Genomic DNA, 17540 nt, shown 5'->3' on the forward strand with positions numbered 1-17540 from the left:
GTGCACACTTGTGGTCCCAGCTACTCGTGAGGCTGAGGCAGGAGAATCGCTTGAACCCGGGAGGTGGAGGTTGCAGTAAACGAAGATCGCACCACTGCACTCCAGCCTGGGCAGCAGAGTGAGATTTCATCTCAAAATAACAACAACAAAAAAAAACTGAGGGTAGCATGCAGTCCAAACTGAAATGTTTAGAGGTGAGTTACAGATTCAGGTCTGAATAAGATGCTGCAGAGAACCTGGCCGCAGGACTTTCGTGGTGTTGGTAGTGGTGGTAGCATATACTCTTAGGCTGATGGCAGTGCCTTTATCCAGGAAGAGCTGCCCTGGGTGAACACTCAAGCCTATAGCTCTTATGTTTCTGGCTAGTCTAGAAAGAGACTTGGTAAGGGCTGGGCAATTGTAATGACCACAACCAAGTAATATTGAGATTGTGGAGGGTCTGCATTCCCATAGGAAGCTGGGCAACAAACCCAGGATCTGGGGCTTGTTATGTGGGGCATTAGGAGTCACGCTGTGGCTTGGCAAGCATGAGGGTACTTGGGGGACACATCACATTTAGGGCAGCAAGATTAACGCCAGACTGTAAACACTGATATGGTGCCCAATAAGCTTTGTGGTATTGGTCAGGATTAGTTTAGGACCGAATTGAGCTGCACTTGAAGATCTAAGATTTTTAAGACCTGTAGCTGGATCAGGCCAGATCAGGTATGGATGAAGAACCACTTTACTGCTTTTTATACATGGCTTGCCCTTTCCCTTCCCTATATCTAAGCTGTTGAGCTTACCTCTTTTTTTTACTGCCAGTATTGATCCTGATGAATTTCATCTTTCAATCAATAGTTTACTAAATATTTTTGGGGTATCTATTCTATGCCAGACACTGTTCCAACCATTGGTGTTACAATGTCAAGCAGGATAGATAAGGTCCCTGTCTTGAAAGGCTTTACATTGTAGAGGAGGGGTAGGGACGAGACAAATAATATACCCATAGATAGAGAAACAGGTGACTTTTACATTATTCTCTGGGGAGGAGTCATTTGAGCAGAGACTTGAATGAAGAGAAGGGAGTGATGTAAAAGTAAAGGCAGAGAACATTCCAAGCAGAAGGAGCAAAGGACCTGAGATGTGAATAAGTTTGGCGGGTTTTATGGGCCAGAAAGAAAAGGACGATTATTATTTGAGCAGAGTAAATGATGAGAGAGTGGAGAAAGATGAGATTAGATTAGAAAGGTAAATAGGGCCAGACAAAGTGGGTTTGTAGACTATGATAAGGAGGTTTGATTTTGTTCCAGTTGTAGTTTGGGCAGGGAATTCATGCTTTAGACAGTTTGTTCCCCTTTCCCATCTGCTAGATGGAGGATGGACTGTGGGGGCAGTAGAAGAAGTTGGAGGCCCTTTAGATACCTGTTGGGGTAGGCTAAGTGAGAGACTAGTGGCTTGGGCCTGGGTTGTTGGCGTGAGATGGTGAACAATAGATTTGGGAGATATTTGGAGGTAGGGTCAATGGAATTTACTAATGGATTTGCATGACGGTATGGAGGAAGGAGAATGATCAAGAATGGCTCCTGCATTTTTGGCCTGAGCAACTGGGTGGATTATAGTGCTGTTGTCTGAGATAGTGAAGACATGGGATGGGGACATATTTTCTGGGTGGTGGGAATTAATGGTTCTATTTTGGTTGTGTTAACTTTTACCAGTTGGGCTTACAAGTGGAGATGCTGAATAGGTTGGTTCTGTGATGGGAAGGGTCAGGTTAGGGAGGTAGATTTGGTGTATTGGTGGCATATTGAAGTGGATGAGGTCACTTTAAGAGGTAGTGTAGACAGAGAAAGCAAGCAAGCCAAAGACATAATCTGGGGCATTCCAGATTTTAGATGAGCAGATGAGGGAGATGGAGTACTGGTGATGTAGGAGGAAAAGCAGGTGTATGTGGTGTCACAGAATGCTAGTTCTAGAGAAGAAAGTGCTTCAAGGAGACAGTGTTTGGCTGTGTCAGATGTTCTTGATAGGTCAAGAAAGTGAATTGAGCCATATCAGTGTAGGTGTCATTACATTAGTTTGCCTGAGACAGTCCTATTTTATGCCTGCTAATCTGGTGTCTTGTCTGATTAGTGTTTACTTTACTCAGAAATGTTCCAGTGTGGATGATAAATTATATGGTCACACTGGTCATTAGTGACCTTGGGAAAAGCTATTTAGAGGTGATGGTGAGAATGAAAACTGGTTTGGAGTGGACTAAGAATAAGTGGACTCAGAGAGTACCGAAAGTTCTTTTAATGCCCTTTGCTATGAAAGGGGAGAGAATGTGCTGGCTGAAGGGGATGATGAGTTTAAGGGTGTTTTTGTTTGTTTGTTTTGTTTTGTTTTTTGATGGGTAATATTTTAAAGCATTTTTTATGTTAATTAGAATAACCTAGTAGAAAAGCGAAAGTTGATGTGATAAAGGGGAGAAAGAAACAAAGAGTATAATTGCAAAAGTGAGAGGGGTTGGCATCTAAAACAAAATGAAGGGGTTTACCTTAGATGGGAGCAGGAAAACTTCTCCGTTAACCAGAGAGAAGGCAGACTTGTTGTTGTCAGATACAAGTTAGTGGCTTGGATGGTGGAAAGGTAGGTATTTTATCAGCTTGCATATAATTATAAAGGCTGTGGCAAGTAATTAGCCAAAAGGAAGATGAGGAAGAGGGATGCTGGAGATTTGAACTAAAGATGATAAGTCATTGTCTTGCAAAGGATGAAGATGAATTTACTAGTGAAGTGTAGTCGAATTGTCAGGCCATATTGGGAGCTCATTTGAGATTTGTAGTCATAAATATCAGGTAGAATGGTTGTGTGATTTTCTTCAGCCATGTTAAACCACTTAATACTTAGTATAGAGATGATGAATGTGTTAGTTAGCTATTGCCACAAAAATGCCACAGAACAAAGTATGCCAAAGCTCAGTGGCTTAATAAAAAAATCATTTATTCTTATGGATTTGCAGATTGGCTGAGGATCAACTAATCTAGGCTGAGGTTGGCTGGGTGATTGGCTCTACACCATGTTTTAAAAATTATTCTGGAATAAGAAAGTCTAGAGCAAGACTACATGAGTGGGCAGTTGAGAAAGAGTGGAGGAGGAAGTGGTAGTTGGAACTCAGGAAACCGAGATGTTCTATTTGGATGTTTATGTCATCAAAAATTGTCAGCAGTTGTGGTGGAGAGAATGGTGATTTAGGTTTTAAAAAGTTCTCTCTCTTGTGTTTGAGTTAGCATGATGACAACACTCTGGGGTGATTGTAGTACCATACTAAATCTTTGATTTAGAACCACCTGTTCCATCTTAGTATACTAGACGAAGTTGGCCAAGTAAAAAAAGTCATCTGTAAATGAGTAGGAGTGACTGAGTTGTGGTTAGATAGTCCCAATGAGGAAGGTGAGCAGACACGTGCTTCCAAGGAGCGGGGGTTTTTGGAGAAAGGAGAAAGGAAATAGCAATGGGGAGCTGCATCTCCAGGCCTTAAAGCAGCATTTTTGTTTTTCAGGTGTGGATGGTGATCAACTAGTAGGTCACGAAATAAACTTAGTAGGTCATTATTAGCATTTAAGAGAAAAATTAGAGACAAGAGTAGGAAATGCTATTCAAGTTTAAAGTCTATTTCAGAAGAAAATAGCAGATCCTAGCAAGTCTGCATGTTTTGTGAAACTTTGAGTTCTAGGTTGTGAGGTAAAAAGTCTTACTATGTAGTGTGGTCAAAAGAATTCGAAAATTCAGCTATAAGTTACTTGGAGTGTGAGAGAGAAAAGTTTCATGAATAGTAGAGATGTAACTGAATATATGTTATTGTTTATGCATAAATACAGTGATTTTTATGTTATTTGTGTATATATTTTATTTTTCTAGACTGTATTCTTTAGCATGCATTTCTAGCATGGAAATACCCAACAGATGACTAATAGATGTTGACTGCTTAGATACCAGGAAGACATAGGTACTCAGTGGTAATCCAGAAAGTATACTTTGTTTTCTATGCTGGCTCATGGTGCAATTCCTGGAACAGGGCACAGAGATTCAGATGGACCTGCTTGAGATGGTGAGCAATGAAGGTGATGTCACAGTGGGGGTTAGACATCGCTTGCCCAATCTGTTTCTTGGCTTTGCAGGTCTAGAAACTATTTTGTTAGCTCCTTCAGAGTTGATCAGACTTTTGGGAAATAGCTCAGAGTAGCCAAAATCAGAACACTAATACATAAACCAAAATGATCTTAAACTAATTTTCAGTGGGTAACAGGTGTTTCTAGGGACTGTGTTTACATTATCCGGTGTGCGTCATTCTCAGGATCTAGATACCTAAGTGATAGAATTAGTAATCAGAGCTTCATTTGGTGAGCAGGGAATCACAAGGAAAGGGAATTTACTTCAAAGTGATAATGGAAAGTCTTACCAAACTGGCATCCCACTGCAAAATATACCTTTCTAGTGATTTGAGTATTGATTACATACTGTGAAATCCAATGTCTCCTTACCTTTCATGGTACTGGGAAAACTCTGACAAATAATTGCTCTTTGGATAACCCATTTCTGAATTTTTTTGTAATCTGGTAGTTGTCTTTTTCTGTCCCCAAGCACTTGAGGATGTGCCAAACTCCACCAGACACAGTGGTTCATTGACACAGAGATTCTCAACTAGAGGGCAGGGTGCCCTGGTATTTTTAATTCTTATTTATCTCCTTGTGGAGATTTAATAATGTGGACCATTTTAAACCTCATGTTAAAAATAGTTTCTTTTGGCCGGGTACGGTGGCTCACGCCTGTAATCCCAGCACTTTGGGAGGCCGAGGCGGGTGGATCATGAGGTCAGGAGATCGAGACCATCCTGGCTAACGTGGTGAAACCCCGTCTCTACTAAAAATACAAAAAATTAGCTGGGCGTGGTGGTGGGCGTCTGTGGTCCCAGCTACTAGGGAGGCTGAGGCAGGAGAATGGTGTGAACCCAGGAGGCGGAGCTTGCAGTAAGCCGAGATCACCCCACTGCACTCCAGCCTGGGCAACAGAGTGAGACTCCATCTCAAAAAAAAAAAAAATAGTTTGTTCTGACAGAGACTATCACTATATATTTGATTATGTTTTGAGCTTTGTTACAGTCATATTCCAGATCTGCTTCTCCAACATTGCTCTCCACCCATTTTGGGTGGATGACCATGCTTCATTCGTAGCCACACATCTAGAAGTTGCCAAGTAGCAAGGAGTTCTGTAGAAAGTTCATCTTCAAGGTGAACAGAAACATCTACTGAGTAGTTTTTTAAAATGTTGTTAACAACTCCTCAAGGTAAAATCATTTGAATTATACGTATAATGCTGCATATTTATATTAATGTGGAACAACTCAGAAAATAATAAGGAGCCCATAGATTGTCTTTCTAGTAAACTTCATGGCCCAGTGGACTTTGGCTAATTATAGTGTTAAAATTCAGAGCTCAAATCTTGAATTTATTACTGACTTCAAGAAGGGCCTTGAGTAAGATATTAACCTTTCTGTTTCTCAGCTATTAAATGAGGCCAACAGTGCTTTGCCACTGCATTGAAATCGTGTAAAAATATACCAGTTAAAGCTTGCAAAAATATCTAAATGCTCTATAAATGTTGAGCAGAAATAAGAGATGGGCAGGAATAAAAAGACTTAAGACCAAGAAAAAGAATAACTCATTAAAATTATTTGGGATCACTGGGTAGAAAATAGCTCATATGACTTTTCCTTCCATCTTTATATTCTGAATCAGGTCATATAAAAAATGTCCCTAATTTGCTATAGAGTTCTCTCCCTCTTGTGCATTTGAGTTGGCATGGAGACCACACTCGGGTGATTGTAGTACCATGCTAAATCTTTGATTTAGAATCACCTGTTCCATTGGTTTGACATGTAGTGGTTAGAGAAAAAGTTATGTATCTCCCAGCAGTGTCTATGGAAGGCTTATTGCTTTTCCATTTCTGTTTTCTTTCTCTTATGGGATAGAAGTCCTTTGTGAGTAAAAGGGTTTGGCAGATGATGTGCTTGGAAAACACAGGTTAAAACTTAAAAAAAAAAATACATAAATTCCTGAATCAAACCTTCAGGATTAGTGGTTGTTTATGATATAACCATGGATACTTATATCATTGTAATGAATTTATCTGACATTCTAGCACCCAGAAATCAGTTACCTTGATATTTTATCACTTTACCTGGTTAGTACTAATTTATTATCCAGAGGCATAAAAATTTAAATTATTTACCATTTGAGTTTTGATGTTAATTGTATTTTATTATCTTTTAAGTCTGAATTTGGTAATCCTCATAGTTTTAATCAAAATATTAGACCAACTAGAACATCTATTCTCCTTTCTAGTTAAATTATTTTTATTCAATATAAGAATATAGAATAAAAAAAGTCTTATTTAAAATTTAATATGGAATGGCCATTGAGGTCAGCTAGTTTGAGAAAACCTAGAAACCTTAGTATAGGAGCATCTTATAAAACTAGATGGATACGAAACCCAAAGTGGTTTTTAAAAAATTTTTTGTTCGGAGCAAGGCTAGGTACTCTAGAAGCGTTAGTAATTGAGTTACTTGTGGCTTTGTATTATTAAAATATATGGTCCTTGAAGATGCCTCCATGGCTGAATCATTTTGAGAGTCACGTTTTAAGTAGTTTCATGTGGTACATAAAAGGCATTTATCTTGATGAACAAAAAAATGACTCCATCCTGATTATGATTTAGCATCTTATAACAGCGTCTTTGTAATTTGAACTCGAACAAGACAAATAGAAACAAATCAAAGTCCTTATTAGAAATATATCCAGTTCAAAGTGGATTTTTTTTTCTTGTTTGTGATGTTGTTTAGGTATGGAGCCTGTGTGTGGGATAGCACATTTGTATCAGGCTAGTTGCCAGTGTTCAGGGTATGCCTCTCCAATCCAGTCCAGGTGGTCACAGTCTAGAGTTGTTAAATTATATGTGGTTCTGGCATGTTTGGTTTGACACCAGCCAAAGGTTTTATAAACCCTAGCATTATTGACATATAGTCTTAAAAATATTATTACCTCTTGGACCTTAATGTCTTAATCTCATTGTTAGGTTAGTAAAATTAATGTGCTTCTGATAATCTGGTTTAATTGTATTATGCCTTTTCTTAGGCTATATAATTTATGAAAACTTTATTTCTAGCTTTGTACAGTGGCAGTATCATAGCCAATGAGGTTTATCTGAGGCATGATTATTGCTAATTGAAAACTTTATTTCTTGCGAAAATAGAATATAGCTATATCACTGACATGGATGCACAAGCTACTGTTTTAAAATAAGTTTATCAATGCTAGTGTAGCAATTTGGTCATGTAAATGCATTTTTGCGGGGTTGCCTCTTATTTTGGATTCTATCAGGTAGGATTATTATTTTCTATTTGAAAATTTATTTCATGGCTTATAAATGCTGTCCGTTGACCTCTGGTTAATCTATTAGTATGGATTTAAAGTACAGCTGTCCCTCAGTATCTGTGGGAGTTTGGTTCCATGACTTCCCTTGGGTACCAAAATCTAAGCATGCTCTGGTCCCTAATTTAAAGTGGCATAGTATTAATATTGGCATATAACGCATGCACATCCTCCTGTATACTTTTTTATTTTTATTTTTTTTGAGACGGAGTCTCGCTCTGTTGCCCAGGCTGGAATGCAGTGGTGCGATCTCGGCTCACTGCAATCTCTGCCTCCTCCTGGGTTCAGGCGATTCTCTTGCCCCAGCCTCCTGAGTAGTTGGGATTACAGGCACCCACCACCATGCCTGACTACTTTTTGTATTTTTAGTAGAGACAGGTTTCACCATGTTGGCCAGGCTGGTCTCGAACTCCTGATCTCAGGTGATCCACCCGCCTCGGCCTCCCAAAGTGCTGGGATTACAGATGTGAGGCACTATGCTTGGCCCCTCCTGTATACTTTAAATCATCTCTAGTTTGTTTACAATACCTAATACAATGTAAATGCTGTGTAAATAATCATTAATATGGTATGGTTTAGGGCATAATGACAGGAAAAAAAGTTTGTACATAATCAGTACAGATGCACTATTTTTCCTGAATATTTTTGATCTGAGGTTGGTTGAATCCCATGGAGGGTTCACTGTACTTGATTGTTTTTCCCCTAGTGGGATATAATTTACATACTGTAGATCTTAACTGTACAGTTTGCTAAGTTATAACAAATGTACACATCTATTAATCCACACCCAAATCAAGGTATTGAGCATTTATAACCTCAGGTCTTTTCCCAATAAATCTCCCACTCCCTTTCCAGGCAACCATTGATGTGATTTCTATTATAATAGGTTAGTTTTCCCTGTTCTTGAACTTCATATAAATAGAATCATACAGAATGTATTTCTTTTAAGGCTGACTTCTTCCTCATAACATATTTGTGAGAGTCATCTATGCTATTTTGTATTTCAGTAGTCGTCCCTGTTTATTGATGAGTATTGCATTGTAAGGGTTTATTACAGTTTAGCATGTTAATTGATATGTGTCTCTGACTAGAGACGGGATGGGATCCAGATCCAGATCCAGTGCTGCAAGCTGTAGGAGTGAAGGATGCAAGGGCAGGAGCCAAGCTGCCATTAAAAAAGCCAGTAGAACACTTTCTTTACTCTGTCCACTATGTGTTAAAAATACTTGGTGTGGAAGTGTTCAGTAGTTCGTTCTGTTTGTGTCAACATTGTTTTATTATTTAAGTTTCCTGAGATTAGAGGAGCTTGTTGTCCATTAAGTTGTTCTAATATGATGATAGGTTAAAGCTGTGTGCCAAGTCCATTTAATTTTATAATAGGATTGTTTGTTATAGCAAATACTTTAGAAATGTTAGTTATTTTAAAGCCATTATTAGTCTTTATTATTACTGATTATAACATTTCATCATGTGGATTTATCATATTTTACTTAATTGTTGCCATATTGTTAGATCTTTAGTTGGTTCTGGTTTTTTTTCTACTAAGTAATGCTAAAGTAAAAGTCATTTACGTATCTTATTCCATTTTTTGGACTTTTTTCTCAAGGTAGATTTTCAGAAACATAATTTTAGGGTCAAACGTTTTAAACGTTTATATTTTTTGGTATCTATTGATCAATGTTCCTTATTTGTTTTCTAAGAGAGTTGATTAGTTTACAGTGACAGCAAAAATATGCTAACGGCCAAGGCTTACTGTACTTTAGTTTGAATATATATTGTCTGGAAACATTTTGTTGTTTGAATTGGGAGGTGCTAGAAAGAAAAGTAAAAACATTTTGTATTGTAGTTATAAAATGCACTCTCATGGTTCTATATTTGTTTGATAACTAATGAGGCATCAAATACATTTATCATTTTTGTATGCTATGTTTCTTCTTTTGCAAATTTTCCCTGATTACATCTTTTATGTTGAGAATATTTGATCAAAAAAGGAAGCTACCTATATTGTGAATGATCTGGGATGAAATATCATCTTATGTGGGAGAGAGTAAATCTTGGTGTTCAATTCTCATGAGGTAGAATGTTCAATCCAAGAAAAAAAGCCCTGAGTCAGAGCTGATGTGCTACATGGTCATTGCCATGCATTGTGTTAAATCGTTGACTGACATTTAATTTTTCAATAACCCTGAAAGGTAGGTGGTGTCTTCATTATCCATTTGAGCCACTCTCAAATAAGTTGGACTTTTAAGAGAAACCTTGGGTTAAAAGTAGTAGAAGTAGCAACTGGAAAAAGGATAGTGTAGGAGAGATGGCTTTCAGTCTGCCTGAGGCTGCTTTGCCCCCAAATTTCTCCTCTCCATACTACCTTTGCTTTTCTACTTCATTAATTATAACATTGGAAATGCCACCAATTGCAGTTGTATTCTGCTTAAGAGTCAACCTCTCTTAAAATGTTAAAAACCCCTAGAAGGGATTTATTCTGGAGGATCTTGTGTTATTAGCCATTAATATGAGCTAATCAGACAGTTTTTTTGTAGGGGGGGGAGGTTGTTTTTGTTTTTTTAAACTCTGTGGGACATACCTATTCCTAGGGGTGGAGTGTTGGGAGGAGGCAGGCGAGGTTGCATGTGGGGTACAGGAAAGGAGGAGGAAGAAAGTTTCCTTCCTCTTTCTGGGATGTAGGGGGCTGGCCCGGTGCAGAGTTTTGACATAGGAAATGTTTGTCCTTGGCATCCTGCCATCTCCTTATTCATACTTCTACATCTCAAAACCCTACTCCTTGGCCGCAAAACCCAGCCCTCTGCTATGTGCATCCAACCATGACTCTCCACCCAGATCTGCCTTTCTTGTCACTAAGCGTTTCATCTTCTAAACACATCACCCTTGCCTACCTTCTCCCCACACTCCTCCCCAAGCTCCACCTTGCAGGATAGCTATGGCTAGCAGAGTCAAAAACAACAGCAACAACAAAAGCTGTCTTTTCATGCTTGCATGTTTTCTTAGATATTTAGAAGTTATATATATACGGAGCAATCGGATCCTTTGGTGGTCTCTTCCTAATAAACAAACTGCTAATGGCTCAGGATTTAAAAGACATACTACATAAATTATTTCCCCCTATGGAATAAATACGCAAGCTGAAAATAAACTACAGATCCTAATAGCCAAGCAGAAGGAGTATACTTGTCTAAGCGAAACATCTTCTATGTAATTTGGCTTGTCAAACAATGTGAAGTAGGATGAAAGCATCTTACTTTAAAATGTGCAGCTGGTGTGAGAGTGTCACACAGATGCTAATTGTTTGGCTTGGGTGTCTTCCATTTCTGATGCTCTACAGTGTCTTCACTGATCAGTGGTGGCTTCTCCCCTCCGTTTCTTTGTTCATTGCAGAAAGCATCTCCACAGTAAAAAATGTGCAGCCTTTTATTTGTCTCCATTGGTTGGAAATCAACATATACAAATAAAAAAGCTTTTTTCCCCCCTGTTTTTCAAAATGACAACATTTTAAGTTAGATTTATTTAATCAGGGGCTATGTCCTTCTACTTCATGTTTCTCCAAACACTTAAAACTGTTGCTGTTCACCGAACAGGAAGAGTAACGTGTAGAGCCTGGTTACTGTTCTACAAAACACTGGCTTGATGATCAAAGGCCCTTCAGACTCCAAAGGCCTTTCAACACGCCAAAGTGAGGCAATCTCTAGTGAGTGGTGGGTAATATTTCCCGGAGAAGCCACAGTCCATATATAGCTCCCCTTAACCCTTGTTATATTTGCTAGCATTGTAGAGATCCAGAAAGACATTCCTTTACTTGCTTCTCCCTGACTTTCTTTTAAATAATATTTGACCATTTAAATGGTACATAGAAAATGCACCACTTAACAAATACATAAAATTTAACAAATATGTAAAAATAAATAGGAAATGTTCATATCACACCTAACCAGAGATAAAACGTATTAACAATTGTGGTATAGCCCTCTAATACTGTTTGTTGTTATGTACACATGTGTTTACCCAAAAAAGGGGTCATACTGTAGATTCTTTTAGAAACTAGCTTTTTATGCTAAATGTATTAGAAATATTTTTCCAAGTCATTAAATATTTGTCTACTATATCTCTTTTAAGAGCTGCAAAATATTCAATTTCATTGATATTATAGAATTGACTTTATTTTTCTCTTGTTATTGGACATTTAAGTTCTTCTCAATTTTTTATAATTTAAACAGCACTATAATTAATAGTTCTTTAGCTAAGTATATTCACATTCGCAGTTTGTTCCATTGTGTAATATAACAGCTTGGGGTCCTTCTGCAAGCAAGGCTTATGTGCAGTTCATTTATTTGGGAAGTGATCCCAAGGAGCCACAGTGAGTGAATGGAGGACTTGAGCTGGAAAGGAGGGAAAACCGGTTCATAGGTGCAGTACAGATCTGGCCATAGCTACATGTGACAGGACCTTTGAAAGCCTTATAAAATATGTCTCAGAACTGTCTTCTAGGAGAGTACCAGGGGGAAGTATTTCTCTTCCTTTGATGCATTCTCCACTAGTCAAGGGTGGTCCCACAGCATTATTTCCTGCATGCTTCCAGACTGTGTGGGTATGAGCCCAGTGCATCACTGAAGGCCTAGGATAGGAAGCCAGAGAGAGGTATGGCTGGGGGCTGGGGTGAGGCCCTGTTACGTTACATCTTCAGAAAGGTGGTCAAAGCCTGCTTGGGCCTGGTTGCTGCAGTGGTGGGTTGGGCAAGAAGTAAGGCTGAGAGGATTTGTAGTAGGATACAAGAAGTGTCTGGTACATATACATTCCTAGAAACAGAGTTTGTAATTTTGTCTCAAAGGACATGCACAATTGTATCTCAAAATAGAAATACACATGGGAGTCATAAAATTATGTTCAGGTTGATTCATTTATGAGGTACACAGTCTGAGACCTGAGGATGTGGCAGGGGGTAACAGACATGATCCTACTGCCACAGAGCTTACATTCCTTTGCAGGAAGACAGTAAACATGGGAACAAATACATAACATCAGTGCTGACAGCAGTAGGTGCTGTGAAGCAAATGAAATGAAGCAGTGCTGTTAGTAGTGACTCGAAAGGGACTGAGCCCATGGTGAGAACACCAGGGTTCTCATGATTTTAGATGGCACACAGATAAACTGAGAGTGAAGAGACTCAGGGTTGGGTTGATGGAATAGAACTAAAGGAGAAGGATGTAGGAAGGAGGGGCGAGGGCCTCTTTACATTCACTGTCCGCTTTACATTTTTCCTAGAGGCAGATGTACCCAAGAGAGATATTTTGGCTTTTGGAGTGTGGCCTTCCCTCAGTGTATACACTATATGGAATTTAATCACTCTTAGATTCTTAGAAAATATTATTAACATTCAAAATATATATCAAATTATAATTGCTCCATCTTTGATGTTTTGGAATATACTTAAGGATCATAGAGTGCCTTGGGGTTATTTTTAATCAATCTCAGGGTTAACACTAGTGCAACTCTGCACTAGATGGAAATTTCCATTAGATGGTGGCTGGGGGTTTATTATATCAATGTAATTCTACTTCATATGAGAAGTAGCACTGATCAACTGCTCCTTTGCTTTAGAGAGCTCAGAAAATAAGTTTCAAAGACATAAATTTATTCATTGGACCTTTTAGTTACAATGCCCAAGATATTTTTGTGACCTAAATAGCAAATTAAGAAATCACCTCTTTACATTGCTAGGTGTTTCTCACATTTGTTACCAATAGTACAATTTATCTACTTCAGTAGAAAGTAAGCCAAGGGATTATGATAGCTCCAGATTAAAGCACATTCTTCTTTTTCAGTGATATGTAAAACCACAGGATCAGAATTACATCAGATATTGAAAGATTACAATATTAAATCTGATCTCCTAAATCAGAGTTTTCCAAATTCTGATCACTTGTAATCAATTGTGGGCCAGCTTCAGGATTTTGCTATATTCTACAAGTGCTGATGCTATTAAATTTTTAATGTTTTTCTCTACAGTGAGTCAATTTTTGCTTAAATAAGTTTACTTGAGAAGGAATGTTTATATTATTGTATTATTGAAATAAATGGAAAATAACTTAAAAAAATGTATTTCTAACTATGAACCTATATTCTTTTTTTTTTTTTCTTTGAGATGGAGTCTCACTGTGTCACCCAGGCTGGAGTACAGTGGTCCGATCTCGGCTCACTGCAGCCTCCGCCGCCTGGGTTCAAGCGATTCTCCTTCCTCAGCCTCTCAAGTAGCTGGGATTACAGGTGTACACCACCATGCCCAGCTAATTTTTGTATTTTTAGTAGAAACGAGGTTTTGCTATGTTGGCCAGGCTGGTCTTGAACTCCTACTCCTGACCTCAAATGATCTGCTCACCTTAGCCTCCCCAAGTGCTGGGATTACAGGTGTGAGCCACCAAGCCCGCCCTGAACCTATATTCTTAACTATTAATGCAAGAAGCTTATCTGTATGTCATCTAAAATCATTATGCACATTTTGGTTAGTACTGCTTTCATAGCAGGCTTGGCCTGTCCCATACCAGGTGTGTGACCTTTAGCAAGTTACCCAACTTCTCCTACCCTCTGTATTCACTTGTGTATGATGGAGATAATGAGATATTATTGTCTGACAAGTGCTTAGCACAGTGCCTGATGTAGTAATTACTCAGTAAATGGAAGTAACTGCAATAATGCATTGTTGAAGTGGTTGTTGTCTTTATTATTCTTCATGAAAAGGACAGTGTTGGAGATTTAGAAATTATACAAATACTTCCATTCTGCACCTAAATTTGGGGTTGAAGGTATTAGAACAGTAGACCAAACAGTTGACCAATTTGATTATATCCCTAGCTTTCCATGACTCGCTGTATGACTTGGTCAAGCCGTTTAACCCCTCAAGGGTGTGGTTTCTTCATCACTCAAATTAGAAGGTTTGATTTGATTTGATCTCAAGACATTCAACTTGCAGGGTGACAGCTGTTTGAGTGGTTTTGATCATGGGATGTGGTTCATCTGAAGTCAGAGCATTTTAAATTTTGTTTTAAGTGGCTGTTTGACACACAAAATAAGCTAGGAGTTGATGTGGCCCCAGCTGTTTTCCTGTTTTCATTATGAGTGACTGATGGTCACCAGGCGTCATGTTAGCAAGCTGGGTCAATTAGTAATTGCTTTTGAAGCTGTATATAATTAATTACATAATTATGAGCTATTGAAGTTTAGTCCTAGTAAAACTACATCATAAAACTAAGGCAATTTCAAAAGATTTACTGACAAAAGAAAAATATGAACAAACTTTTTGTACATTTGACTTACATTTATGTTTAGTATATATTTGTCAAGCATGTAACCACGTTTCACTGTCATCAATAAAAATTATATGTGAATATAATCTAGCCACATGGACCACTGTTGAAATAACTTTTATATTTCTACCTAGATGACTTGTTATGCCCCTTCCAGATAGGAGAATCTACAATTTTATGAATTTCAGTCTCCTAATACGGTAGATCTGAACTTGGTAATGATTAAGTTGAAATCAATAAAGCAAAATGAAATTTTAAAAGCCTGCTACACACACATATATGTGTGTGTGTGTGGGGGGGTGTATATGTTAGCATAATATACCAACGACTAATTTTTTTTTCACTCAGGAATATATTTTAGAAATTATCTCATTTATTAGTTTCCTCTTTCGTTTGAATGACTGCAATTGAATGGATGATTCCAATTATTTGATCAGTCTCCTTATGATGGACATTAAAGGCTTTTTTCTAACTTCTATTAGCCACAATAATGCTGTAATGAATATCTTGTGCATGTGAGATTTTGTGCATATGTTAGCATATCTATAGGTTAAATTGCTGGGTCAGAGGACATGTGCATTTGTAATTTTGAATTTGAAATAAACAAATTGTTCTTCATGGAGGTTGGACCAATATGTGCTCCCACCAACAATGTGTAAGTGAGCCTGTTTTCTGCCCAACCACTTTTTCCTCATCGTTCTGTGTGACCAAACAATTTAAGTATTATACTGTTTTCTCTAGGAAAATGCTAATTAGAGGGGTGATCATACTATTTGTGCAGATTTCACAGAGATTGAATTTTACACTGAAGACCACTTTCTAAACTATATGTAGAAATTTAATTTGCTGAATTAAATGGCTGCACTGTTAAGCATCTTGGAACGCACTTTATGTTGCTTCAGAGCGCAATTACACTGGTATGGAAAAACCTGCAATTTGAAAATTATCAACAAATTAAAGCCTTCTGTGGATATTCATTCTCATAACATAATGAAACCTACTATACATATCTTGCAAAAAGTTTGGCTGTAACGTTATTTATACTTTATTTTCTATTTTTATTTTTATTTTTTGAGACGGAGTCTCTCTCTGTCACCCAGGCTGGAGTGCGGTGGTGTGATCTCGGCTCATTGCAACCTCTGCCTCCAGGGTTCAAGTGATTCTCCTTCCTCAGCCTCCTGAGTAGCTGAGACTACAGGTGTGTGCCACTACACCCAGCTAATTTTTGTATTTTGAGTAGATTGGGCTTTCACCATGTTGGCCAGGTGGTCTCAAACTCCTGACCTCAAGTGATCCACCTGCCTCGGCCTCCTAAAGTGCTGGGATTACAGGCGTGAGCCACCACGCCTGACCTATTTTTCTTAAACTCAGAAGGAAAAGGCCTTATGTCTAGATACTGTTTCTATTTTTTCTTGAGCCTTTAGGTTCAGGAGTTAAAGCTTCTGTGCTTCCTTTAAGAAGGTAAGAAATTTGTTACAGAGAGATGTGAATGATGTCTTTCTTTTCTATGTTTAGGACTTACTCCATAGATTTAGGAAAGTCATAACATATAGTCATAAACCACTATTATTTTTCTGTCTTTGCACTGCAGTGTGGCATATATGAAAGTCAATTTCTGAAGGAACTTAGATCTTTTTTTAATGCTAATGTAGTCTTTTCTAAAATTTACCATTGTTCGAATAGTTGAAGGTTTTTTTGTGGGGTTTCTTTGGCTTTTATAAAGGATCACCAGAATTTGATAACCTTTTTTTGAAGTTTTTCTCCTTAATTTGACTTTCAAATATGGTCCTTTATATAGCACTGTAATAATTCACTTACAAGGAAAAATGTTTTTCTATTATTGACTTATTTGAAAAGCACTTGTAGTGTTGGATATAGTATTTATAGTGAAGATAGTCGTTCAATCCCACAGAATAACCTATAATTAATATAAAATTGCTTGGAGTTACTCAAATAAAAATGCAAATTAAAAAGTTATTAGATAATCACCTATTACATTTTCCTTGTTAGCACATATATTACATTCTAGAGAAACTGTCTGCTTATAGGTAGAGACTGTTGTTGAACTTTAAATTGTTCTACCCCGTAAGGAAAGCAGTTGTTATGATACTCATACAGTGGAAAAACAGGCCTTCAGCAAAATGAGGCTTTGTTGTGATATGGATTACTCTGGGGCCACTCCTTCCCCACAGATCACTGAAGTGCATGACTGCTTGAACTAAGAGAACAAAACCATTTTCATTGAATCATAGCACCCCCTAGCATCCTAATAATTTATGGGTTTTTGTTGTTGTTGTTTTGTTTTGTTTTTGAGATGGGGTCTCACTCTGTCACCCAGGATGGAGTGCTGTGGGGTGATCACAGATTACTACAGCCTCGACCTCTCAGGCTCAAGTGATCCTCCCACCTCAGCCTCCTGAGTAGCTGGCACTACAGTTGCGTGCCACCACACCAGGCTAATTTTTATATTTTTTGTAGAGATGAGGTCTTGCTATGTTGCCCAGCCTAGTCTCAAACTTCTGAACTCAAGCGATCCTCCTGTCTTGGCCTCCCAAAGTGCTGGGATTACAGGTGTGAGTCACCATGCCCAGCCAAGAATTTGTGTTTTTAGAAGTCAAAATAACATTTTGTTTATGCTTATGAAACAAACCATTAATCTTATAAGATCTGATATCTCATATTCTTCTGACCAAGGAGAAGAGGCCTTTGAAAGATTACATGGAAATTATGGGGAATGTGAAGAGTCATCATTGTTATTAAAAATAATTTTTATATTTGT

The 17540-nt window shown here is 38.0% G+C and overlaps 1 protein-coding gene and 1 pseudogene across 4 annotated transcripts in view; both read left to right on the plus strand.

Moving 5' to 3' along the window:
* KLHL2 (kelch like family member 2) overlaps positions 1–17540 on the plus strand; it is a 115564-nt gene that overhangs the window by 37289 nt on the left and 60735 nt on the right. The window lies entirely within an intron of this gene.
* LOC117980153 (U4 spliceosomal RNA) lies at positions 7184–7262 on the plus strand (annotated as a pseudogene).

The sequence above is a fragment of the Pan paniscus genome, chromosome 3, assembly GCF_029289425.2.
Source record: "Pan paniscus chromosome 3, NHGRI_mPanPan1-v2.0_pri, whole genome shotgun sequence".
Taxonomy (NCBI): domain Eukaryota; kingdom Metazoa; phylum Chordata; class Mammalia; order Primates; family Hominidae; genus Pan; species Pan paniscus.